Here is an 8,091-nt window from a genome sequence, read left to right on the forward strand (position 1 = left end):
TTGCCAGCTTGATTCCCACACCATTGATGTTCTTATCTCTCTCTCCCTCTCCCTTCTTTTCTGAAATAAAAAATAAATTAAAAAAAAAACAATAACTAATGTATGGTGTGCTTATAATGTCAGGCAAGTAGGTATTATTGATATCCCCATTTTAAAAATGAGGAACTAGGACTAAGAGAAAGTAATTTTTCCCAAGTATGTACATCTAATAAAATAAAAAAAACCTCACATATATGCTTGAATCTTTCACCCCCCACTTTTACTTCTATGCTACACTACAATACATTAATGTAGATGATTTGTATCATCAGAAAACAATCAAGCATCATGTGACTTTAGAGAAAAGAGAAATTTGCACCTAGAAGGATCAGGAAACAATTCAAGGATAAAGTAGCATCTAATCCAGCAAGTTTTGATTCTTTAAACAAGAGGTTTCACATAGTTCATTCCAGGTGAAGCAATGATATCTGCCTGTGACCTTAAAAATATGCTGCTGGTACAGGAATTCCTATCATTTTCTCATAGGCATATGTATCAGAACCATCTATATTTTGTATGTTCATTTAGAAATTGGGGGCTTATGGTTAATGTCCCTATCTTTGTCAAGCTTTCACTACTATGGGAAGAGACCACGATAAACAAGTAAACATTTGATATTTTAGAACATTTAGAAAATTTTAAGTGCCATGCTGGGAAAGAAAGCCAGGTGAAAGCGAAAGAAAGAGAGAGAAGAGAGAGAGAGAGAAAGAAAGAGGGGATATGTAGAGGGCTGCTATTTTATAATTTTATATCAGGTCGGTGGAAAAGGCCCCATCCATAACACTTGATCAGAGACCTGAGGGCAGCATGAACACACCGAGAGAAACTCTCCAGCAGCAAAGTCTGGAGATGGTTGCTCTAAGCTCCTTAAAGACAGGAAGTCTCAGACTATGGATATTTCCAAGTGAGAAACTACACATTTTCCATTAAAATAAAAATATCCCCGTTTTTACAGTTTCTAGACTAGTGCATATGAGTCAGTCTCATGTGTATTTAGTATGTGGTTAAGAAAATTTCTAAGAATAATTTTTTTTTTTAGTTCGTGTCTTTTGTTAACCCAAATACAATTACTTGTCTTCTGGTTTGTTGAAGCAGGGGTCCAACAGTATTTGCCACAATAATGTCTGTCCAAGTGGCTGGCCATAAAATCTCCAGCACCACATTTATCTGAAGGGCAGTCCTGATGAAGGTGACTGATTTTGCCATTCTCGTCCACATTGTAGTATTTCAGGAGAGCCAGCTTAACCTTCCTTTCATGCTTATTCTTCTTGGGAATGGTGTAAGATTTCTTCTTCCTTTTCTTAGCACCACCACAGATTCTCACCACAAGATGAAGAGCAGACTCCTTTTGAATGTCGTAGTCAGACGAAGTACGCCCGTCTTCCAGTTGCTTGCCAGTAAAAAATCAGTCTTTGCTGATCAGGAGGAATTCCTTCCTTAACCTGGATCTTGGGCCTTCATAATTTCTATTGTATCTGGGGGTTCAACCTCAAGAATGATGGTCTTCCCTGTGAGGGTTTTCATGAAAATCTGCTTCTTGGAGGGGACTCCATCACAGATGACAGTTCCATCAGAAAGGAAGCAAGAATAGTTTTTATTTTTCTAAGTTTTGCTCCAGAGCATCACCACTTGCCTGTTAAACTAATGTTTCCAGATTCTTCTGAGATAAGCAAAACATGCATCCTTCCCGTTTGATCCGAGTTTATGGTCTCCTTTACTTTACTGATCCTTTAAGTTCTGTCATTCTTAGTCAAAGCTGTGCACTATAAAAAGCTGAACTTGTCCTTAAGGAGCTCTAGAAAAGATTCTAGAATATTGGATACACATTCACCAGACTACTCATGCCACTTCCAACAACTTTGACCTGAGTCCAGAAAGCACAATCCAACTTCAAAATTCCAAGGGAAACAAGTTTATTCTCTCAAAACCTTTACAACCTAAATTTTAAAAGGCTGCAATGGCCATCTGTAGCCTAAAGCTCTCCTACTATACTTGATCTATCCAATAAGCACAAAAGCATCTAAGATATACAAGACTTTACACTGAGTGGCCAGATAATTATGATCTCTAAACACATAATGATCTGGCCACTCAGTGTGTGTGTGTGTGTGTGTATTAGAGGCCCAGTGCATGAATTTGTACATGGGTGGGGTCCGGCCAGCCTGGCCAGGGGGAGTGGACATGGGCAGTTGGCCAGCCTGTGTGCTGGTTGAACTCCTAATTGAGCGGACAATTTGCATATTAGCCTTTTATTATAGAGAATATACACTGAGTGTATATTATGCGTTCAGAGATCATAATAATCTGGCCACTCAGTGTATTTTAAGTTCTTTAAAATACTAGCTTACTTAATACTCACAACAACCTACAAGTATTATCACATAGTTGTTTTATAATGAGGAAACTGAGGCACATTAATTCTAAGTACTTACCCGAGCTCATATAGCCAAAAATATCTGAACTGAAATTGAAAGCCTGGCTCTCATTTAAGATTCTCTAATCTCAATCACTTCATGACAATATTCTGACCTTTTAATTCATTCTTTTGACTCTAGTTGTTGAAGATTGGAAAGCAATGATGTTGGGAGAGAAAATCAGAAGAGTAATAAGGAAAAAGATTTTAAATTAAGTGTACTTTTCCAGTTATAATATTCATAGCAGAAATGTACAATTATAGAAAAAATTAAATGCCACTATTCCAGATAATTACTATTAATATTTTGTTATATGAGCCTTCCCTTTTTTTCTGTATTATCTGCAAGCAAATGCAAGTTTCAGATAATTGGAATCTTACTGCCTTTGTCCATTTCATAATAAAGCACTGTTGAACGTTCTTGTAAATATTATTTCCAGTGGCTGCATAGCTTCAATTCATAAGCATATACCAGAATTTATTCTAATGTTCAGTATTTAGATTGTACCTATGTTTGTGATTATAGATACCATCACAATAAATGTTTGAGCCCATCTCTGCTTATTTTTTCAAGTCTGTTTCTAGGAATGAAATTATTAAATTGAAGGATATACGAGTTTTTAAGGCTTTTGATAAACTTCTTAATAAACTGCTCTTCCAAAAGGCTGTAGCAATTTTGAAGAGCAGGATAATTATTTTTTCCTGCCTCAAGCGTCTGATTTAAATGGGGTCTCATAGCATCTAAGAGACCTCCCACGACAGGTATCCACAGGAACTAGACTTCCACACAATTCTCTTTGCCACATCTCCTCTCTAGACTGAGCCAAATTAACTGCTGTTCTATGGTAGCAAACTTCAAACAGAATCAAACAGAACAGAGTTGGGAGTGTAGGATGAAAACCTGTAAGGCTTAATTCTACGTAAATGGTTTAGAAAAGCAGCAACTGAATTCTGATGAGCCATCTTCACTTAACAACATAAAATTGCCTGCGTTCATTTGGCATTCTCAACTCAAAAATCTGTTACAATCTAGACAGGTAAAGCAGACCAGAAATTCTGATTAAGAAACAAATCAATATGGTGAAATTTTGCACTCTTCGCAATTTAACCCTTCTGGAGAGAGCTGTCACTACTTAGTAACAGCTGGTTTGGGTCACGTGAGAATACAATACAATTTTCCACTTCTTAAAGGGAAGTTGGGAATCTAAGTTGTGTGTGTGTGAAATCTTCCCATTTTAAAATATCGACAATTGAATCAATTTTTTAAAATAACTGTACTAGGTAGAGAATGTGCTGTTTCTAAGTTAAATTCTTAAGGTTCATTCCATTTTACTGTGCTTACATAGTTTTATACCAGAATGTTCAACGTAGCCCAAGGAACAGCGATAGAAGAGCAGCTTTTGTAAGCCTGCACTCTGCCCAGGAAGCCACAGAGGTCATTAAGAGGCATGGCCACCTGTCTTTCGCTCAAGTGTTGATTATCAAATAAAATGGGCTATAAAGAGGGTGGCAGACTAGACTGAGTGAGGAGGGAAAAAATGGACTTAAAAAAACTCTATTACCACCTACGGGTTTATGAATGACTGCCACGTTGAGCCTATTTCATCACAGCTGAAACTGTCTAGGAAGAAGACGCATATTGTCTGTGACATGCTGCTGCTGGCTTACCCGTGACAATCACTGCAAACCGCCTCATCGTGATCTATTTTAATGTGTCTCTTGACCTATTTTTATATTCCCCGCACTGAAAAGTTCAGCTGCTAACTTAAGAGCCTGAGCACGTTATTTTCCAATAAAATACGTTTTTACAAGTGGCTTTCTCTCCCAGCTTCCTTTTCATGGGCTCGTTTCCGCTGTACAAAGCAACTGATTGATCTCCTGAAAGTTGAGATGGAAAAAGTCTTTCAGGCGTTCGCGCCCAAGAGTGATCCCTGCCTTCTGTCAGCTTGGAAATCATTTGCACTCGAGGGCGTGCGTGGTCTCTGATCTTCACTCAACCCCTTTCTTGCGAAGAGTACCATGTCGTTTCCAAAAACAAACAACGCTGAGCAAAGCTGCTGAGACTGTGTGCAGGAAGAGGGGAGCAGATTGATTTCCATTCCCTGCCACTGGGATTGTTTCCTTAGCACCTTTCCCAGTCATTATTCACTCCACGGCATCCCATTTCCAGAATGCAATTCAGATATCGAGAAAATGTAGGTTAGTGGGCTTATGAACTGCACCAATTATTTCTCCACCTCGCTCACATTTATCTAGACGTGCCTAAAAGCCCCACAAATCCTGACTGAGGTCAAGGAGTAAAACTAGTCTCAGGTAACACAAAATCAGCTGATCAGAATGGAAAGCTACTGAACTCGAATTTTCTGGTATTGTATTGGTTCCTTTACACAAAATTACCCAATGTATTGAAAAGGCCAGGATGCATACACTTCTTATTCTATGCTATTAAAAAATAAAAGAAATGAAAAAAAAATGTTAAGTCTTTCTTGAGGTTTTAATCACATTCGGCAGAAGCTCAGAATGACTAACCTGTCTCCAGCTAGTTCAAGGTCAGCAGAAAAGTGGTTAGTGATACCAAGTAAGAACTCCTCCAGCAAAACCCTAGCACAACAAAAGAGTCACCAGAATGATCTTGAAATTACAAAAGAGCCAATGGCTCCCTGTGAATTTCTAAAGGAAAGGATAATTTAAGAAGGGTTTTACCTTTTTGTTGGGGGGAGGAGGGGGAGAACAAAACAAAAAAAAAAGCTGTTGGTACATTTCCTTAATGGAATATTACTCTGCCATTAAAAAGAAAGGATATCTTACCCTTTACTACATTATGGATGGAACTGGAGATCATTATGCTAATTGAAATAAGACAGTCTGAGAAAGGCAAGGCAAGTACCATATGATTTCACTCTTTGTGGAATTTAATGAACAAACTGGCCTACCAAGTACAATGGAGACAGACTCAAGAATAGTGAGCAGGTAGATAGCTCTGCTGGGAGGGTGGGGAGGGTGTTGGGGTATTAAAGGGTTTTTCTTCATTGTTGGGAAACTGCAATGACCTTACAAAGAAGAAATACAGAAGCAGGACCAAGGTTGTGGGGGGAAGATAATGCTTTATTTGAGTCATCCTGAGGATGTCAGATAAAAAGGTGTAAGAGGTAGCTTAAAATATGGAAAACATGAAAATAAAACTTTCCACAGAGGTCAAGGCTAGAAGCAATAATTTGGGAATCACCCCACTCTAGGTAGCTGGTAAAGCTGTGAGAATGGATGAGATTCCTCATCTGTGCCCTTTCTGGGCTCTTACCATGTGGTCCCGTGTGCATGTTATTTTTCACAGATTTCTCTTCAGATAAAATGTCATTTCCTTGAGAGTAGGAATTGTGTCATACTTTTTTAAAATATATTTTGATTTTATTTATTTATTTTTTTTACAGAGAGGAAAAGAGAGGGATAGAGAGAAACATCGATGAGAGAGAATCATTGATCAGCTGCCTCTTGCACACCCCCTACTGGGGATGTGCCCACAACCAAGGTACATGCCCTTGACCGGAATCGAAACCTAGGACCTTTCAGTCCGCAGGCTGATGCGCTATCCACTGAGCCAAACCGGTTTTGGCTGTGAATTATATTTCTATGTGTACTCTTTTCCACACCAAATATTTCCTTAATGAGAGCAGGGTTCAACAAACATGATTCATTTGTTAAATTATTAATATCTTACAGCATAGAGTATTATATTCTCTTCATTCTGTATAATACTCATTTTTACACATCTGGAAATTAATGTAAGATATGGGCAGTTACTGTGAATGCAATTTTTTCCAATAATGCTATTATATTTTTCTGATGCACCTTATGTATCTCTAAGTATCAGAAACATACACACACATACAACAACAACAACAACACTAGACTGGAACCTGAGAAATTAGCATTACAGTTTGGCACTATATTTATGTGAAGGCTAAAAGGCTAATCCCAATGTAACCCTGATATTTAGGGGGGCTAGCAATCTGAATCTGTGCCAACATTCTAATGTACATTCTTAATAACCTATAATTAACTCATTGCCGCTTTCTCCACAAACTGGTCTTGCAAGACCTGTTACCTAAATGCTCACATTTCACAGAGGCCATAAACCATGACACAGCCCCCCGAGAGGGGTTACCAATGCTGGCGCCAGGCCCTTAGATATGATCTCAAGACCCCCATCCCAACCCATGGGGCTTTTTCCAAAGCCCGCAAAAGCTCTGGAAGTATAATCCATATTTGGAGGACAAAGAACACCAAAAGGGGATAAAAGAGGGGCTTCCACCATTTTGGTTTGCTCAGATTTTGGAGGTGACTCTGCTGAGACTGCCAGCATAATAAAGCTGTGTAACTCCATTTCTCTAAGCATTACTTGGGTTTCTTCAGTCTTCTACAACACTTACATTTTCTGAAACAAATAACTTACATATCAAGACTTTTATTTCTTTTTATATAAAACTGCAGGCCCAGTGCACAAAAGTCATGCACTCAGAAGGGGGAGGGGGTGGTCTCTAAGCCCAGCCTATGCCCTCTTGCAGTCCAGCAGCCCTTGTAGGATGTGTGACTGATGGCTATTGGACATCCTTAGCACTGCTGCGGAGTCTGGAGAGGCTCCCACCACCATTTCTTTGCTTGCCAGCTGTTGAGTCCAGCTTCTGGCTAAGCAGCGCTCCCCTTGTGGAAGCAAACTGACCACCAGTGTCCAGCTCTTACATTGAGCATATGCCCCCTGGTGGTCAGTACACATCATAGCGATCAGTTGTTCTGCCATTTGGTCCATTTGCATATTAGCCTTTTATTATATAGGACTAGAAGCCTGGTGCATGAACATTCATGCACTAGGTAATGGGTCCCTCAGCCTGGCTTGCCCTCTCTCACAGTTCAGTGAGCCCTCAAGGGATGTCCTACTGATGGCTTAGGCCTGCTTCCCATGCGGGCCTAAGCCACAGTCTGGCCTCTCTCTGCAGTAGGCAACTGGGCCGATCAGGGTAAGGCACCACCCCCATCACCCTACTGCTGCTGCCACTGCTGGCCGCTGCAGCTTTATCCAGAAGGACATCTGGAAGAATGTCCAGAAGACATCTGGTCTATCTAGTATAATTAGCACATTACTCTTTTATTAGTATAGATGAGCCCAATGTTTCTTCTTTGTACATTTAAACAAAGTTAAGAATAAAAAGAGCCTTGAGCTCTTTAAAAGTCAAATAACTATAGTTGCAATTGACAAAACAATTTTCTGTTTTAAATTATCAGTAGAGCCTTTTTTATTTGAAAGTAGGATGCTTAATGATTGCACTTTTAAGAAATACTATGTTGATTTTTATGTGAAAATTTCAAGATCAAAGTAATTTATATTGGTACTGCAGATATTTAAATATCTATTTTGGCCCCCTCAGTACCTCGATCCAGTATTTAATATAAAATTATGTAAACTATTATATGAAAACAGCATATCTTTTTAATAATGCAGTTCCTAAATCCTAGGACCCAAGCTGTTCTAAGATGCATTATTAATATTTTGGAAACATTTTTGGAAAGAAGACAAATATTCACATTAAATGTACAAGTCAATTATAAATATGTGAAAAATTAATGCAACTTAGAATAAATTAGTG

The 8,091-nt window shown here is 38.8% G+C and overlaps 1 pseudogene; it reads right to left on the minus strand.

Moving 5' to 3' along the window:
- Window positions 1–1,065: 1,065 nt before the first annotated feature.
- Window positions 1,066–4,148, minus strand: LOC118715756 (annotated as a pseudogene).
- Between the last annotated feature and the right edge of the window lie 3,943 nt (window positions 4,149–8,091).

The sequence above is a fragment of the Pipistrellus kuhlii genome, unplaced genomic scaffold (genome assembly GCF_014108245.1).
Source record: "Pipistrellus kuhlii isolate mPipKuh1 unplaced genomic scaffold, mPipKuh1.p scaffold_m20_p_11, whole genome shotgun sequence".
NCBI classification, from domain to species: domain Eukaryota; kingdom Metazoa; phylum Chordata; class Mammalia; order Chiroptera; family Vespertilionidae; genus Pipistrellus; species Pipistrellus kuhlii.